General features: G+C 30.0%; 1 protein-coding gene across 1 annotated transcript in view; it reads right to left on the bottom strand.

Moving 5' to 3' along the window:
* The window catches only part of LOC121116083 (ras-like protein family member 10B), a 74,488-nt gene extending 54,307 nt beyond the window's left edge, over positions 1-20,181 (bottom strand). The window contains exon 1 of the mRNA XM_040710299.2: positions 19,858-20,181. The gene's annotated coding sequence lies outside the window, so the exon portion shown is untranslated. The remainder of the gene's footprint in view (positions 1-19,857) is intronic.
* Positions 20,182-20,691: the final 510 nt, after the last annotated feature.

Consider the following 20,691-nt stretch of genomic DNA (forward strand, 5'->3'; position numbering starts at 1 on the left):
TTATATAAATTATTTCATTAGGGGATAATGAGTTATTTTGGGGTGTTTAATTTTTATTTAATGTATATTATGCAATTCATACATAAATCGTCTGAGTATTTCTTAAAGCCCTTTGATACACTGGTTTTATTCATTTTTAATGGTAGTTCAAGTATTGCCTTGATGATGCGATATGAAGCAATGGATAACTCGGACATTAAAAATTATAATTTATTATTAGTTATTGATGTTTTTGGAAGTATAATTTAAATTACAGGGGTTTCTGTTTTTTGGAATTTTTGGGAATGAAAACGATTACTTTGTTTAGTACTAAAAATTGCAAAAGTGGAGAAATTATTTTTCAAAGACCACTTTTTATTATTTTTCCTTTATTTAAAGTATATTTATGACAATCAATTTTTTTAATTCATCATTTAATATTTATTTTAGTGCATGCCAGATAAGATACTTGTAAAATAATTGTAAAATTTAATCTTAATCTGGTATTTACTTGCTTTTTAATCCGGCTATTTCAATACTGTAAAATTTATGTAATGGGTACTTAGGTTATTTTTTTAATAACCTTTTTAATTGCAAGATTTTGTAATACGTAATAATCGATAGTTGTAAGCCTAGTTATCAAATCAAATACTCATAGGACAGTTCACTCCCCTTCCCCAATTGTAAAACTATACACTTCTATTATAAGAAATTAAAGGCGTAGTATGAAAAAACTCATCAAGAACTACAAAAATTCTTGTTTACCTTTTTTAATAATTTATTATCATAATATAAAAAAACGGCAATAAAAGGGGAATTGATCTCATCATACAGGCATCATTGCAGGACTCAGAATAATTCCAAACACTGCATTATACAAAATCCGTGGTGTTTGAAACCTCATTATGTGGGGACTTTCTGTATTAACCCTTTACGCCTGTATGTGACTAATTCGTCACATCATTAATAAATACATATATTTGGGAAGAAATAAAGAAGTAGAGCTTAGAGACCGATTAAAACCGGTAGATAATATGTTCTGTTTACGGAATTTTTTGTTTTTTTACTACAAATATTAACTATCCACACCCTAATATTCATGTTAAAATATTTGTTTTTCTTAAATTCCATTTAAAATGTAATTCAGGACGTAAAGGGTTAAGATTATTATAAGAAACAATTTATTTTTTATTTGTTTTAAAGACTGTTGTAACCGAATTTAGGCTTTATTCAACTATATCTACAATCTATAATGATTTAATAGTAATAACTACAGACACACATAATTAATATAAATATGTACAACCTCTATTTCATATCTAGCCCATGGCCCCACGATGTTTACTACTCTTCTTTTATGTAGGTAACAATATATATATATATATATATGTATATTATAAATAAGAAACGGAACATTTGAAATATTTATCACAACGACTACATGATCAATAGGATAGGACCAACAATTTCGAAACGGGCACTTTCTTGAGATCTAATATAGTTTTTAACACTGACATAAGTCAAATCTTGGTTTTGTCACTGTTGTGACCTCATCTAAACCTTAGTCTTGTTGTTAAACTTGTGATAAGTGTGTCAAAAAAGAAAATTATGTGGTCAAAACTTTGTTGGCCACTAATAAAGTTGTTCTATGGTATTAAGGACCATAGACTAACAAAGCCATTCCATGTCCTCAATATTCTACTACAGGAACCTCCCCTTTTGTATTTACTTGAATGTTTTGTGGCATTGTCGTTTTAAACTTATTTATTGTCCTGCTCTTAGGGAATTAGACGTCCACCCTCCTTTCGAGGTGATAGATTCGTGATTTTCCCTTAAGAAAGAAAAAAACAATAAAGGATTATATTTTTACCTTTATGCTTGATGGTGGAGATAGCGTTCTTGGGATTATACTCAGCCTTTTTCTTCTTCTAGACACTTTTTTTGTTCATATAATATACCTCACTGTTAAAATAAACCTACCATTAAGTTTATATAGAGTTGGTTAATGGGAAAACTTACAAAATTGGCAAGGGATCAAATACTTATTTTTCTCCATTGTAAATCAATGTTCTTAAAAGTTTATATAACTCGTCCTGGAGCCCTTTCAATGAGTAGCAGTCTATTGGCTATCAGTGTTACATTAACTCTACTTCATTGAATACAAAGTTTACTTACATTATTGCCCATAAACCTTTTCACTCATAACTAAATAAAATTCTAAATTTTTTTTAATAGATGTTTCTGTCCTCCCCCAAATTATTTAACAACTTTTCATAGAAATTTCAAGACTCACTACCCTCAATTGTGATGTTTAATGTCTGCTTCAAAAACAAAAAGGTAATCTTTTAAAATTCAAGCTTAATTCTTTGTTTAAAAAGTGGGTACAAAATTCAATCTGCGCCATAGAAGTTATAAACATCTGATGTAAAAATATTTTTTCAATACGATCATTTATTATAAAAATGATTAGATTCATTAAAACATTTTTTTCTTCTCACAATTGGTTTTGTTTTGTTTGCCGACTGATTCATATCCTAAGGATTTTCTATGTTCTAAAAGAATTTAAAAAAAAATTATTAGTAGCGATTCAGTGACAAGACGTTTATTAAGCGCTTCTGACTAGTTATTTTGTAGATGTAATAATTTACGGACATGAATCTTAATGATCTTTTTTTGATTGACATGATCGAAAAAGATTAAGTCGTGACAGTCAAATTTATTTGAATAAAAATATTTGAGTTATGAGATACGGATACATCAATTTAAACTCCTTGTAATTATGTTACAAATATGATTGTGTAAAAAAATAAGATTAATGACAAGAGAGGTAAACTTTTGGTGGGGCTCTTTTAAAAAGTACAATTATAATGGCAATTACATTTATTCATTCATCTAAGAATCCCTATCTGTTTAATAAGCATTCTTAAAACAAAAATTGAACAAAATTTATTTTTCACTTCTCCCCTTTCTTCTAATTGCATCCAATAAAATATCAACCAAAATTCAAAATTTCTAAGAATTTAGATACCAATACAATGCATATATTGAATATTTTACCCAACAGATCGGTTTTCCTATTTCGATCCAATATATCTACCCATATAGATTTGATTGACTTAAAATTCTATATTGTGAGACCTGAGAGTTCTGGAACGGAGACACTTGTTGATTGATAAATATGACATTAAAAGAGTGAAAAAAAAATGTAACTACCAAGTAATAAACGAGCTAATATTTACTTGAATTATATGTTGACAATACGCAGCTTTACCTGCTGGCTAGCAGTAAACCTAGTTATTACTAGTTACAATGAAACACTTGCTGAGAATGCACCTATGCTTTTAAGAGGTTGGGAAAAAAGTAATTTTGTATTTTCCTGACCTTTTTTTAACTAAGTTTATCTTGTTCATTATTTTTCTAATTGGATTATACGATAAAGCGTTGTAAAAGCTTAAGAGTATATTACAAAAGCTTTTTGGAAGGTTATAACACTTTGAAGGTTCAATTTGTGAATTATCGAGCTTTGAGTAAGAGGGTCTCAAAGGAAGAAATTAGTCATTTTATACATTTTTGATTCCTGAAAGGGAAAAACGCTTCAAAAGCGACCAAGAACTCTTTTGGTTCGTGTTGCACATAAATGGTTCGAGTAGTTTCATTCTGGTGTAGTAGATATGAATTATCCGCCACGCATTATGAGGCCTGTCAGTGCAAGTGTCGATAAAATTATGGAAAATATCAAGATAGAAGAGGTGCCCGACTTGTTTATTTTTCTTCTTTACAACCAAAAAAACTCTGATTATCCTTTTCCGGATTGGTAGTATTTTGCATGACGTATTTATTAGTGAAATAGGCCTGTAGTAACCTATTTTGCAGGGATCCCTCCATTTTCTCTATATAAGAGCGACAACCCCTTTGGCCTTAAATTTGGAATATACCACCTTATTAAAAAATTCCTCATATTCTCATATTCTGTTTTCAGTTTCGGTGGCAAATCCTCAAAGAACATTTTATAAAATTCTATTTTGCTGAGTTCATTCTCTTTTTTTCCTTGCCTTTACTTATAAAATTTGTAATATTGATTGTAACACTTCTTATAAACCATTGAAATAAAGCTAAAAGTACAAAATTACTTTATCCCCATCCTAATATAAAATATTAAGGCCTAATTCATGTACCGAATGGGGCATGAGCAAGCTCAAAAAACAAATATATATCAAATTTGAATTTAAAAATAATAAATATATTGTTAATATTTGTATTCAGATAATTGTATTAATTTGTTGCAAAATAGTGTCACACTCAATCGCTTTGTTTACAAACTAATATAAGTAAACAACGCTCATGCTGCATTGTTCTAACTTTTGATTCATATGAGTACCAAGAGATTCGTGTGTATCATAACAGAGCCTTAATAAATCTTAATTAATTATATTAGTATGGAAGAGGTCAAAAAGAACTTAAGTCATAAATGTCAAGACGAACAAGGATCTTATATTATATTTTGTATGATAAAATAACGATTCATACAAATATAATTGTACATACGAGTGTACTCATACATACAATGTTTGTATGTAGTATAAAAAGATAAACAATGGTCCCAAGAAAAATAGAAAACCCTGATAAGTTATAAGCCAAATACACATCCACAAAAAAAAACTAGAAACTAAAATGTAATGTTATATAATACTGAGTTAAATGATACGGGAGACAAGGGGCAATTACAACATTTTATTTTATTTTAATGATGGTTTAACTGGTTGGTTGGTGTTGTCCTGATTAAATATGAGGTAGGAATGTGCAAAATGAAAGGAAAAATAACAGTTTTGAGATTGTAAAAGGAAAAACGATAAGTGTAGACGTTGTTTTTTTTGATATATTGTTGTGATGTTAACATCTCGTTCAATACTATGAATTCCTTCCAACTTTTTCTGTTTTGTTTCATAACATATCATATAAGTATATGTTTAAATATAAATTTTGAGTATCTTCCCTGTACTATTGATATTTTAAATGTTGAAGGTTCTCATATTTTTAGAAGTAATACATTTTCTATCTCTAAAATCAAATAACAGACATCTGATGTGAACATGCCTGAGCTTTCTTAATCATTGATGTAGCTGCCTTACAGGTAGAGCAGGAGCTCGGCACCCACTGGAGATGCACTCCTCTGTTATGGTGTCCTAGTTCTGGTGTTTATAATGTGTTCTTCTTTTCTTTTTTTGTGTAAGGAAATATACATTATATACATGGACTTCAAACACAATTCCTAGGTCAGATAGAGTAAATGTAATACCATAACGTTTACTGATATTTCGAGTTGGCATTTCGGAGAGTGGATTAAGTAGGCGTGGGGGGAGGCAAGTGGTATATATTGCAGTCACTACATGTAGAAGAAATGTACTGCAGTCGCCGTCAACCAAACACAAAGAACTTCAAAACCACTAACAGCAAGAACTAGGACACACATGACAGAGGAGTGCATCTGCAGTGGGTGCCGAGATTCTGCTCTACTTGGAAGGCAGCTACATCAATGATAAAGAAAGCTCAGCCACACATCTAATTATAGAATGAAATTGAAAAAATTAAATGATTTTGATACATTCTTCCATTAAAGACTCAATAGCTAAATTACAATTAGTTTAGGTTGGAGTGAAGAAAATAAAAAGATAGTTAGGACTGTAGACCAACTAATCGAGGGGGGGGGGTCGAATCAGTTTTAGGACCGATCCAAGAGTACCTCATGGAATCCTTACTGGCAGTACCAGAATTGATTAAAAAATAAGAAATAAAGTTGAATGAAGTCAGCAAGATCGGAACTTTATAAGTTTTAAAACTGATATGCAGGACTGAATTAGACCTGACAAAGACTGAACAAGACAGGAATACTTCCATCCCGTCAATTTCGAAATAAGGACCAACAAGACATTTTATGTATATATGAAATGGGGAACCTCTGTAAACTATTTCATATTTTACAAACACTATTTTTATAATAATACACAACTTCTCCTGATACTCCGAACTTAAAATTCCAAAAAGGTGATTTATCTCCTACAAAACGACCCACCCTAACGTATATTGTACATACTATGTATCTACAATCTGTGCATTTCTTCCTGAGTGAGTTTACACTGTATACATTGAGTCTTACTAATACTTTACAAGGAGCTTAATTTGAAGTGTATATACCATACTGTATGTATACTCACATATGTATATATAACCACAAGGCATTTTTTAATATTAGATATACCCACTTTAAAAAAAAAGAGAAAAAAGTACGGAGGAATGTCATATTGCTAGGAAATGAAAAATGAGATAGGAACAGGCTTCATATTTGCCTATTAAGTTGTTGGTCCTGTACATTTGAGTCCGGGCGGATGTAGGGGTGGAGCGGCTTTAGCCACCCTAAAAATAAGGAATTACAGTGAAGTCTAAATATGTTCAGAAATATACAGTTTTTGCCAATATGAACAGAGCTAAGTCGAAATTGCGCAGTGTCCCTGAAGTTTCTCTATTTCATTGTCTCAAAAAAAGATTGCATTTTTCCTAAAAATAATTAGTATACATTTCTTGCATTTATACATTTTTTGATATATACTTTTCACATGTCTCTAATTTACAAAAAAGAAGTATTGAAAAGTGCAATGAGATGTTGTACAGGGTGGAAAGCCATAACTTCATTTTGTATAATGCTTGGCAACCATGTTATAAAAGTCGTAGTGAGGCTTATTCACGTGGCTAGATGATAAAGTTTTTGGAAATACGTCAGTCGCCATTATAAGTTGAAGTTATAAGGAACATGGCTTTGTACTCAAAAATATGGTTTGGCATAATTTTTTATAAAATTATGCCAATTGTAGTTAAGAAATTAAGTGTTTTTTATTAGTACAATTTATGCTAAATTAATCAATTGCTTCTAGGTATTTCAATATACAAAAAACGATTTTTTCAATTCATTTACATAATTTCAAATTTGCAAAATTATTTGAACAAGAATAACTAAACAGATGATTATGCTATAGATCAAAAATTGATGCCATCAAATCCGGTGTCATAGAAGTTGGTGAATTGTCTCCAAATTTTGTAATTGAACCCGGATTCATTCAGAGAAAACCAAAAAGTTGAAAACCTTAAATAAGGTAATCAACTAATTATCCTTAATTATAATATGAAATAAGTTCAGTTTCTTCATTTTACGAACAAATGGGGTCACGACCTATCTTATATGATCTGCAAAGGAGTGTTAATGATAAAAACTTTAAATGTGTACCATCATAATTAAACAAACATAAAACTTTTCGAATTTGCAAAACTTATTTTATTGCTAAAAAAAGCAATAATGTTATTGCATCCTATATTGTTATATCTTTCAGTTTACTGGTACATTTTGTAATACGACTAATCGAATTCTACCTATGATGCTGTGCTAAAAACATTGAACCGTAGGGTGGGTCTTACGCACAGTTTAGCTCGCATATAAACTTCTTTTTTTATATTATTTGTATACTTATTTACTAACTTTTATCTTTTCAAAAAAATTTATGCGGTGAAGTACTTAAATAATAATAAAAAGGGAAAAATTATGCGTGCTGAATGATTGCGTAAGTTGACCAAACATATTTTTTTCTTACTTAGTTCCTTCATAAGATTTTATAATTATGTATTTAACATTTAGTAAAAATATTCAGAATGGGTTGCAAGTAATACCAAACCAACTTTTAAGGGTTTCATTTGTTTACAACATGATTGAGAGAAAGTTGTTTATAGCATCATACCGAAAATTACCAATTCACAATTTGAAAACAATTAAACTAGCTTCCAGTGATTGAGACACCATACATGCACTATCTACCGTTGATTAATCTTCATTATTATTCTCAAATTAACTACACTTTTTTATGTAATTTAAATTATGAATGTACCATACTAATAATGCCATATTATAAACATTGTTGAATAAAAAGGAAGCAATATTTGACGGAGACAATGCTTCTGACATTTACTTGACTTTTAACTAGTCATACCTATAATCAGTAAAAAAAGGTGAACTTAAGTATAAAGTAATTAAAAAATAGACGGTCTGAAAGGATGCAAAAATCTTGGTAAGCATACTGAGTCATAATTAATTGTTACTTGTGCAGCTGGAATAGTGTTAGTTGGATTTTAGTAATTATACTCCAATGAAAAACATACTAGAAAATTATTGAGACTCAGACGACTTGGAGATAGAGGAGTGTTCATCAGGACTTGTGACCAGATACATAGGAGGGCCAACACATTCCATCCAAATTAGTTTTCATTCTCATTGTCTTTTGATTCTCAATCGACACTCATTGAGTCATTGATTAATTCACACTTGACTACCTCTCTTCATTCAAAATACTTTCCCTTTCTAATTTATTTATTGGGCGGTTGTTATGATTTTTGATAGAACGGTTCTAATTGTGGTTCGAACCAACTTTTGAAGTATGTTCATAATTAAATGAATCGAATGATTATTAATTAAAGAACACTTAATTATTCCTATTTGTGACAAATAATTAAAAATTTTATTTATTCATTTTGGAGTAACAGGAATCATAATTACATAGTTACATAATTATTGGAGCATGAATAATTATCAAATATACTTATTATTTTATTCGGATAAGTGGTCAATTGGCAGAGTGTCCGTTCAGTAATATTGATTTTGAAGAAGTAGCTTTCGGATATAAACAGCGTGTCTGCGCAGGTGTTATGAAATAAAAAGTCTAGGTGTATGCTACACTCATAGATGACACTGAGGAAATCATTTCCAGTATACCTTTTTTCATTTAACAACTAGTTTAAAGAACAAGCGAAAGACGTTTACACCATCTTGCAGACAACATATTCTTTTTGTTTTTCACAAGTCCTGTTATAATTATTTATCTTTCAACCTGTTTCTTTTTAATTCAAAAATTTCAATTTTTTTTAAGTAAAAAAATATGTTGAATAAATATATAATCGTCATAAAATAAAAGTGTTTACTTAGGAATGGAACTAATGAATGACTTACATTACGGTTGTATCAAATAAGACACTTAGGCCATTCTAGTGACCCAAACCCCCAAAAAAAAGAAAAAATCAGTCTTGAGCCAAGTGTTAACACTAATAATTACATTCTTTAATTCCCTCTTATTGACCTTGAAATGAAGGAACTGCATCCATTTTATTCATAATATAAAAATAACTAAACTTTAGTGTGTAAAATCTTTTTTTTTTTTTTGCAAATCAAACAAAGAGCTCTATATATATGTATGTATATATCTATTGTGCAAAATTGTACTTATACTTAGCGATATAAATTTTTGTACTATTTATTGAGTATGACGTCAATTGAAGTTTGATTATAAATATGTAAAAAAAAACTGAATAATTTATCTTTTCAGAAAATAATTTGAAATAAACAATTCCCAATAACGGGTACATTAATCATAATTATTCGTTTCATATAAGATAAATGTTTGGGCAAAAAAAAAAAACTAGATTAAAAAACAATAAATCTAAAGATCAATAAATAATAAGCTGTTTTCTTGGATGAATGCTTTAACTACTAATATTGTATAGATATAATAAAATTTATGATGTAATTATAAGTTATTCATAGATACATAGGAGTTGCGAGGAATATATAAGCTTCACAATTTAACATCACTTAAATAAATGCTGAATTGCTCCTAAGGATGTGGTATTTGTAGAGCGAGATAAGAGGAAGGTAGTGAAAACATGGAGTCTTAAAAATTCCACCTCCCTTCATATGGATATTTACAAAGAACAAAAAGGTCAAATAATTCCGTTAGTAAACATCCTTTTTATAGCGTGGTTGACATTGTAAAATAAAAGCGTAGGGTTGAACGATTATATGAATAAAAAGACTTTATGTGGTTCTTGTTAGGGAAGCCATGTTTCTTGAGAGTAAATTTTTGATCTTGATAGTTTTCACTTAACTAAAGTGCGTTGTAAAAAAACATGGAAAATTTATTTATTCACAAAAATCGGGGACTCTTTGACATCCCTTAATCCTAACTGTAGAATTTATACTTCATTGAAACGAAGTCGAATAGATGTATCAAAAAATGTTACACTAATTGGGATCAGACGTATTATTTGCCCTTAATATGATTAACAAATTTACAATTCAATTGCAAACTGTATAAAGGAGAAAATATATCCGGATGAAACTTTAGTCATAAGGGATAGCTGTTAGATGCCACTAATAGCACCATACTAAGTCCTTCGACAGGATGGTACTATGACCTAAAAGGTATTTTCCCCCGTATACTTTTAGAACACAATTTATCCTATTTATGTTGGTTTATATAGACTCTGAAAAAAAAGTGAAAAGAAAGAATATCGACTCACAAAAGAAAAAACTTTATTTTTTCAGGGAACAAGTCATCTTTAGTTGTTTTTTTTTTGTTGTTGGTATTTTTTTTTCTATTTGGATAGTTACCAAACATGTAGAAGCTTTTACAAAAGTTGATGGAAATGTATTGGTTATAGATTTAGTGGTTACATACAAATATATTGTAGATAGTTCGAGAAGACATTTCCAGATGATGATAGTTATGAATAAATAGGCCACAATCAATTATGTTTTTTATATGATTATATTTATTACTTATTGAGAAGTCCATATGAAAGTAAATGTCTAAGTAGTTTGATAAATTCAAAATTATTTACCTTCTCAATCAATATAGCTCCATTTTTCCTTAATAACCACTTCCAGCCGGGTACAGAACTTTGAACAACATTTCTTAAAGACGTTCGGCTTTAGATTGGGTGAAGCAGTGATGATGGCAGTATGGCTGCTTTCAAATTCACGAGAAAGGTCATTAACACTTAACTTGCCTCTTCCGCCTTTAATGGTACCTTTAACTGTCTCAACCTGGTATACATTCACTTTGGTCTTGATTTGGACCTTATAGAAACTTGTGGCGTGCCTCTTGCAGTCTACAAGTACCTCGCATAGCAGTTATAGCCTTCAGTTATTTCCAGAATTGCAGCTCTTTGTTGTTGCATGTTTTTGGTTATGATGCTCTTATTTTATAATTAACTTTGATTATTGTTTCCTTACAGTTTCTTTAGAAAATTGTTTACAATAAGCAATTAAGGTTAAACATCGAAATATTACAAATAGGAAAAAGGCATGCCAGTTAAGAAGTGTTACATTTTATACTGAGGGGCATGTATAAACAAATAACAAAAGAATTTCACAATGCAAGAAAATGAGGCATTAACGCAAATACAAATTATTCAAGGCATAATACATTTTGTTTTTACTATTTAGAAGATGAAATTTCCTTTCAGTGAAACATCAATCAATAATTGGTGAGTCAAAGAAAAGTTGTAAAATAAATAGTTCAAATTCTGACCATTTACCATTGAACCATTTGTAACTTCTCTTAAATATCCTTTAATACTAGAACGACGAAGATACAATTTTATGTACCCATTTGAGATTCAATTAAATTTTGTGAGAAACTTCATTCTCTATCAAATACTCTCGGCAATTAATGTTTGGCCACGGTAATTTATTAGTTTCTGAGTTATTAAAAATTATATGAACTAATGATCGATGATTTTTGTATACGTTTTTATAATTTATCTACCAAAAAGAGTAATATATAATAGGGTGATGTAATGGGAGCAGGATATGTTTGATTCTGTATAGAATATGTCTTCTATGATAATTATTTTTTAATTAAAAATACTAATCTAAAACATCTACAGTGTCCAAAAAGTAATATTATTTATCTTATTACCTTTTAAGATTATGAATTCATAGAAATCAGATATTTTAATAAAAAATTGTTGAAATTATACACTGATGTTTATAAGGGGGGATGAACACCCCAAGAGAATACTTGCATTGGGATTTGTACCGAAAGTTAATAGTCATAGTAGTATCACCAAAAAACCATCAACGACTCCATTATATTTTGTAAGCTGATGTTTTATTTGTGTTTAGAATGTTGACTTTCTAACCTTCAAAATCTGTAAATATCCCTACTATTAAATGAAAAATAATCCAACAGTTGTAGAAAATGGGATAATTAGTATGTTGTTAAATAATTTTAAGTCTTTTCTCATTTGCTTTTTGGAGAAAAAGTTGAGAGATAGAATAAAGATTGAAATGACGTATTGTAGGGATATTCAAAGCTTTGCAAAGTGTGATTCAAGATCTGACTTTTGAACAAATGGAATTATTTGTTTTCAGATGCATGGCACTAGTATTGTGTCAAAACTCAATAGGATTTCAAACCATAATTTGGACTGAAAACCAAAAAAAAATGTAAAAATTCGAAACTCAATGCAAGACAATGAGGCCACGGAGTATTTGAATATTTTCATATAAATTTTATTTCATCTTAGTGTTTAAAATTCAAGATCTTGTCTGATGTAGATTGTATAAAGGTCGCCCTACATTACAATTATCGAAAGAATAATGAGAAGAAAGAAACAGAGTGAGAGATAAACGTCTGACAAAAATACAATGAAGTCATTTTGAGTCTCTAGTTAATTCTTCCAAATTTTGTCATTACAACTAATAAGGGGGTTTGAGAAAACGATCAAAATAGTTTATAAGACACACACAGAAAACGAGAGATTACGTTATATAGTACATATGATAACAAGAAAAAGAGAACGTTTTAAGAACATTAATCTTTCATATTTTATTAAAAAGGCAATATTTCCATATCGAATAATTTATATAATAACTTATCAAATGAAGGAAAGTAATGTTTGCTATGGACAAATATGTACAAATATAAAGTCTGTATTCGTTTTTTACGTATAAAATCAATCAAATCATGTTGGAATTAAAAAAAGAAAGGTTTTTTATTGTCTTCCAATAAAGTTTGAAGGAAAACATGTATAATTTTTGCTTATTTTTGTTTTTTATAAAAAATTCCTACATGTTTAATTTATGAATGAAAAATAATTCATTTATTCAAGATGAATATAATATCATGTGAATAGTTGTAGAAAATATAACCTGTGAGTATGTACAGATAAAAAAAACTTAGTAATTCCGTCAATTTGAAGAATGTCTTAGAGAATATGACGTTTTATTAAATTATCGGCAAAGGGTAACGAAAACAAGGAAATATACAAAAACCCCACACCATATCTAATAAGAAAAAATTTAAAAATTACTTTGATTACTTCAGCAATTGATAGGCTATTAACTAAATCAACGAAATAAATTAGATTTAATTTAAGTGAGCTTTTTGATGGAATGGAAAGGTTGATATGATTGTTTTTTAATTGTTTGTAAAAGTATGTTTTCCTTGCTTTTTAATATGCATTTTAAAATATAAATTTCATAACAATCAGGGATAGAGCAAGGGTTGAGAGAAAATATCCGTGAACTCCATTGGGAAAATAGAACAAATTAGGAGATAATCAGCGTTATAAAGAATGGTAAGACCACTGTCTATCGTGTAATGAAGGCTTCTAAAGGCGAATGAAAAACCTCCAAGACTTAACACAAGCCAAGAAGTGATCGAATCCAAACTAATACATTCGTTTCCAACTTTAAGAAGCAAATTGACAAGAATCTGACTTTCTCGATCAAAACTCTGACCAGAAGAAGGAATGTGAAGCCAGACTACGATGAAAAAAACCATGAGGGATTATATTAAATTCAAAAGTAGGTATGAATAGGTCTTTAATGTACTCACAGACAGGATAAAGACAATTATGATAGAAAGGAGTCAACATTGGAACACACTGGTAGCTTAATAAAGTCTTTCAGTGATTAAAAGATCTTTTTATTCGAGTCAATCAGCAAATGATACTCTAATAAGTGCGCGTGAGTGATCACAAGCCATGCTTACTATTTAAAGTCAGGATAGAAAGTAGACTCAGACGTCTTTGTAATACTCTTAACAACACACATTTGTGTCCCTTAAGAATGCCCTTCAAACAGTCCTGACCTAAACTCCTGTGATTACCATTTATTTTGGGTTTCTTGAATCCAAGACTTGTTCACAAGTATGTGACTTTGTAATGGCTAGCATCAAAAATGTTACAGTCAACTTGGACAGGGATGATCTGGGATTTTCTTGCAAGAGATTTAGGAACAAGATTGAAAATATCACTAAGATGGAGATTGGCCAAATTGAGTATAAACTTTTTGTTCTTGTCTCTGCTTTAATATTTAACAAATAATAAAAATCGTAAAAGAACCTCTAAACCCTGTTATAGCATCTTATTGAAGTGAAGACACACGGGCATTATTATAGTGCCCTTCATATTATATTTATAAGTTTTATAGTTGTTACGTCAAAAAACAGTGCGAATTTTTTTTTTTTTTTAATTAAACCAGTGGCTCTGATTTATGTACATTCCTAAGTATCTTGATCAACTAGAACTCTAAACATGTGTCAATAAATAGCTTGGACAACATAAATAATGGTAAATGAATGTTTCATATATATTATATGTATCGATGGCTTTCATTTTTTGGAAAGGCTGAACTTGACATTTTGGTACTTTCTGATTAATATTTTTATATATTTATTTAGTGACTTTTTGTTACGATAATTGGAAAATCTACTACTGACTGAATAAATCAGTAGGGGGGGCGGGGGAGAATATAATCCATTACCTCTGATTAAGAGGAAAAAGCAACGTAAATAATTAATCCTAATCTTTTTTAAGGTAACTTTCCTTGATAAATGATCCTACTGGCTAGCACTCTAATGGAAATCAATGAGAGGGCAATATTTTCCAATGAACTTGATGAGTTGTATTTCACTCAATAGTCAGCAATACATACAATAATAAAAAGCAACAAAACATACCGGAAAATGAAAATCTATAATTGATATTAGCTAAGGAAAAACAAAAAATAAGTTAAAAACGAAAAAGGAGAAAAAAATATTTTTATTAATATAATTTCTACATTTTTTTACTTTGTGATTAAGATATTACAAAATTTATCTCTATTACTTAGATTAAAAGTCATGTCCCCTTGCAAATAAAACAAGACTAACTTTTTCAAATTAATAAATTTATCAAGTTTTTTCATTAGTTTATTCCTGCATGATTTAAACATGTTGACTTAACGTATTATGAACTGAAAAATATTGGCCTTTTATTTTATTAATACAAATATGGACCTTTGTTTCGAGTTTTTATACTGATATCATCAGATTTAATTTATGTTATAATTAATAAAAAATATTTTAATAATAATAAACAGTTGCTAATAAGAAAATACAAAAGGCTATCTACAATATGTTTTTTTTCTCCATATTTTCCTTTAGTTGAGGAATAGGATAAAATAGCTCAACGTAATAATAAATAAGAGCCTACACTTTGTTTTGAAGCTATTACCAATATTATTTTACTGCCTAGTAAAGTAAGATTCATTGAGTAGGAAAAAAAATCGATAAAACACCTTAAATGGTGTTGCTAGGGGTGGGTGTGTTAGTGTGTGTGTATCCTTCTATCAAAGCCGAACCAAAGGTTGGATTTTGTGAAATTTTTCATGTAGGTTCTTATGGTTCCTGAAACGGTTCTGGTAATAACTTTTTTGGGGACTTCAAGGCCATGGTGCCCTTAAATAGCATATTTTAGAACTATATTTGTACAGCCTGAGGGGTGGGGTATTTTTTTGATATTAAAAGGGTTCTTTGATGCTTGGAGAAGCGGCGGTGGAAAAATTTAACCTAACTAAGAGACCAACAGCTCGCAAACCGTGGGTGGAAGTGTATTTTATTATATAAAAAGGGGTTTATAGTGCTTAGAAATGTGGCAGCACTGTAGTTCAAACTGCCTTGAGGCCCAGTACTTCACCAGTACAACCTGAAAGCCGGAGTGTATTTAGGATATTAGGAGGGTTCTTTGATGCTCAGGGAAGGGGTTGCAGATAAGTTTAGGTTGTCTCATGCCCAGTAATTCACCTGCAGATCCTGTGTGCTGGAGTTTATAAGAAGGGTTCCTTAATATCTAGAATCGGAAGGCTATAGATTTAAATAGCCATTTTCGGCCAGCAATTTATCTGTACAACCTGAGACCCTGGTTTTATTTTACAAAATTAAGAGGGGTTCTTGATGCTCAGGGAGGCAGAAGAATTTAACCTCCGTCAGGGACCAGCTTCACATATATACAATATTGTAACATACTAGAAGAGGTTCTTGATGCTTAGAAATGCAGGGGCTATCCAGATTATATTGTATTTTGACCCAGTAATTCCCCTGTACAACTTGATGGTCGGGGTGTATTTTGGGATGTTAAGAGGGCTGCTTATGTTCATAAAAAGCGGCGGTGGAAGAATTTAACCTCCTATAGAGACCAGCTGCTTATATATACAACCCGTGGACGGGCTTTATTGTAGCATATTAGAAAGATTCCATTGTGCCTGGAACACAGCGGCGGTAGTGTTTAAACTGTATTTTGGCCCAGGACTTCACTTATACAACCTGAACTCCACCACATTGTCTTGTCCAAAAAGCCATGTTCTTCTAGAGAAAGGACTGGGTCACTTTGGTTCTATGTTCTTGTTGGATAATAACAATATTATTGGGGAATCTGGCATTGAAAGGCCGGGAACCAAATCAAGGGCATCTTGAGGCTATTTGATTCAATAAATATTGGACTTATGACTGAGGCTGGATTTTTTGTGCTAAAAATGATATCAGCACCCTTAGAAATATCCCCAAATGAAATATATCCATCATTTCGACGATTAAACAATGTGACTCTTGCACGAAGCAAAGCAGAAACTTTTAGTCGATTAAATTGCTCCATAGTTGTGAAGTAACAAAATAAAACAAGAATACTCCACAATTTAGACTTTAAGCTATCATTTTCTGTTGGAAATTTCAAAATCACTGAACACAACCTCGATATGTTTGTGAGACTCTCTAATGCAGTTTAAATGTTTTTGATAATCTTCACTCCTCTAATAACATATGATCTTAAATTTAAAAGTTAATATCATTGTTTTCCATAAATCCATATTAGCAATTACAAGCCTCTGATTAGAAATTAATAATTACTATCCAACCCACATGATTATATGCTGTTATTTATTGTTTAGGGATTCACTGATATCTCCATATTAAATTAAGGAACATGGTATTTAATATCAATGGTATCTATGATAAAAAGCAAATTTGAAAGTTGCCATCCATAACATAATTTTCCAACATCACTGCACAATAGAATAATTCTCACGACATAAACTCAAGTTTTAATAAACTGTTACTTCATGCTTAAAGTTAAAATCTTGATATGCAAAAAGTTCAATACATAGGAGTTACTTCAATCCTAATAATAAAACAAAATTATAATCATGGGTATTTTAAAATATCATCAACTCATTCTTTCTGCAATATAAAAGGACCATTAAGGATATTTGAATATTTTTTATTCTGTGATAATGAGATACAATTTGACTTGATTAAGGGAAACATCTGTTCTTTTGCCAAAAATCTTGCTAATTGCCGTAAAAAGTCTTTAAAAGTAACATTTATTCAATTTAAGAGGCATTTAGCAAGTAAGAAATAATTTGTGATTGAATGAAAAAACGTCACCTGGTGCACTAACCAGAGTGATTCCTGATTCATATACCAACAAAAACCAAAGGGAAAAGAGGGAGTATAGTATACAAGGAACACTGTATAAAATGAATGAATTCCAGCAGGGGTTTCGTTCAACTAATATTAATAAAGAAAAAAAAATAGGGAGTACTTTATATGAACGTTATAAATATGAATGTAACTTTAGATGAGGTTAAGCAACAAGCTAAAATAATCCCTGGCTCGTGAAATCATTTTTTTTATTCTTGAGGAGATGATGTTTAAATATATTATTGAGTATCTACGTGTGAGTTGGCTTCTGAAAAACAGAGGGTAACACCAAGGATTTGTTTAGGATGTCATCTCTTGGATTATTAAAGCAAAATGTATGTATATGTTTGTCGATGATAGATATTACTCGATTGAGTGTGAATATATATATTTAAAACTTGATCAAACTAATTATTGTTTGATACTTTGTGAAGTCTACATTGATTATTCTCTATTTTTCAATGAAATCAAATACTCATTTTAAAAATATACGTACGATAATAATCCCAACACATAAACTTAAACAAATATCTTTGCTTAAGGATTGTTGGACTCAGAGCTATGTTGTAACCAAGTTTTCAGTCAAGTTTGAGTCATAATTTAGATATAACTTGGCCCTCGCTACAGAAGGCCCTGGGAGCCACGCTATATCCCCTTATAAAGCGTAGTAATATTTTAGTTTTAGAATAAACAAGGCAATTCCTTAATATGTAAGTTAATATCTTACAGCATATCGACAGGGAACTTCTTCTTAACTTGTAAATTGATTCGTGTTAATACGTGTTGATGTAAGCTTCGTTCGAAGAGTATTTGGAATTTAGATAAGTGTTTTTTTAATTCCATTTTTATCATAAATAAGATTTATTGTTATAGTGAACACAGAATTATGCTAATTAGACAAAATCTGTATTTCATATTATTTAGGTCTTAACTTTAGTATAAAATGCTTGTTAAATTCGAGACAAATATCTGTCTAATTGTAATCTTGGATTTTGATCTCTAAATGTGATCGAATATTTAAGTCTAATTATCTAATTACAAGAAAAGATCCGTCCTTTCTTTACTAATGGATTCGTAAAAATAGCTTTGATATAATATTTGATTACGACTCTGTGCTATAAATCCCCATAAGTACTGAACCCATATAATAAAAATATAATTTATGTTTTAAATACATCTTTTGACATATTTTTCATGCTTACTGTTTCTTGTTATTTGTTAGTAAACATTATTTATCTAAAATATGGAAAGTTTTAATAACACAATATTGATTGAAAACTAAATTATTTAAAAAATTAACTAAATTATAACTAATTTGATAGTTTATTCGATTACTAATCAAAAATGGTTTATAAAAATTAGAAACTTAAGTTTTATGAGTTGATTGACAAATGGAGGGAAAATATTAGTAATTAAATTTGATTTGACCAAGTTTTCAGTTAAGTTTTAGTTATAATTTAGATATAACTTGGCCCTCGCTACAGAAGGGCCTTGGAGCCACGCTATCTTCCCTTATCAAACGTGGTAATATTTTAGTTTTACAATAAACAAGGCAATTCCTTAATATATAAGTTAATATCTTACAGCATATCGACAGGGAACTTCTTCTTAACTTGTAAATTGATTCGTGTTAATACGTGTTGATGTAAGCTTCGTTCAAAGAATATTTGGAATTTAGATAAGTGTTTTTTTTTAATTGCATTTTATCATAAATAAGATTGATTTTGGTAGTGAACACGGAATTATGCTAGAGTTGATTGAAAAATGGAAAGAACATATTAGTAATTAAATTTGATTGTAGAGGGGAAACTTTTGGTTAAAGTTTTTTTGGTTTAAAAAACATAGAATATATAAACTAAATCCCTCGCATATATGAATTTTTTACCAATTCCATATTAGTGGCAAATAAATTAGATTCAATACACATGGTATAACGTGGTTTTGAGATTCATTAGAATCTCCTTGTATAATCCACAATTTAGATGAGTGATTAAGGTTTAATAGATATTCGTAAATTATCGTAGATGCGTTTTTACGAAATGATATTTTATTATGTAAGGTGATAATTACAGCCTAAGATCTTGGAAGATAAAGGATGATTCCTGAATTTCCAATAATGATAATAATGACATCCAAACAATTGAAAAACCAATAATTTTTATTTCATTTACAAAATAATTGATATTCAACAGTTTGCCAAACAGTAAAACCTTTTTTTGGAATTAAATGCATCATATAATAAAATGATTTGTCAAATCCTTACCTCGTAAAAAAAGCAATGAAAAAGTGTCAAAAAATCAATACAAGCACTTGAATTAATGGATATCTACAACACCACGACACAAGCTGAACACTTTTTCAATGTAGACGTGATAAATATAATAAAAAACACAGTTTTTGTATTTGGGATTGCAGAAATTAAAATCCCTATTTACTCCCATACACATGGGGGTTATTATAAGTGCATAAACTCACTAAAATAACAACAAGGAGGAGTGAAAGGACAACGATAATACGTTGATATCATCATCTAGGCTCTGGTTTACTAACTGAGTAGTCATAGTCGTCTTCAACTTTTTATATGTACAAAAAAAAGTTATTTGTAGTGAGGTGATTTTTTTTTTTTTTTTTTTTTTGCGCAGAGGTATCTTCTACAACTACTACCAACATCACACCAACAGTGTGTCGAACGAAAGGAGCGACGACACAGGAGGAGTAAGGAGAAAACGGAAGAAGCATTAAACAGAGAAAAGAGAGGTTTTTTAAAGAGAGAATTGCTCAAAGAGAAAAAATAGGAGAAAAGAAAAGTGGGGAATACAAATTTTGTATTTTTCATATTATAATATGAAGAAATTTGAGCTTTTAAATCTTTTTATATATAATTCTACCAGATGTACTTTTAAAAATATAAAAATATTTTTTTGATTCAATTGCTTAGGTCGATTTTTGGAGGAGCAACAGTAAATTAAAACTATGTCTCATTATCCTATGAACTCTACAATATTGCCCCCGTATTGTTTTTCCAGGATTTTGTGGATTATAATTTCATAGTTTTACTTTGCTTCGTTGACTGATGCTCCACCAAAAGTTGACCAAA

Source organism: Lepeophtheirus salmonis, chromosome 4 (genome assembly GCF_016086655.4).
Source record: "Lepeophtheirus salmonis chromosome 4, UVic_Lsal_1.4, whole genome shotgun sequence".
Classification (NCBI taxonomy): Eukaryota; Metazoa; Arthropoda; class Copepoda; order Siphonostomatoida; family Caligidae; genus Lepeophtheirus; species Lepeophtheirus salmonis.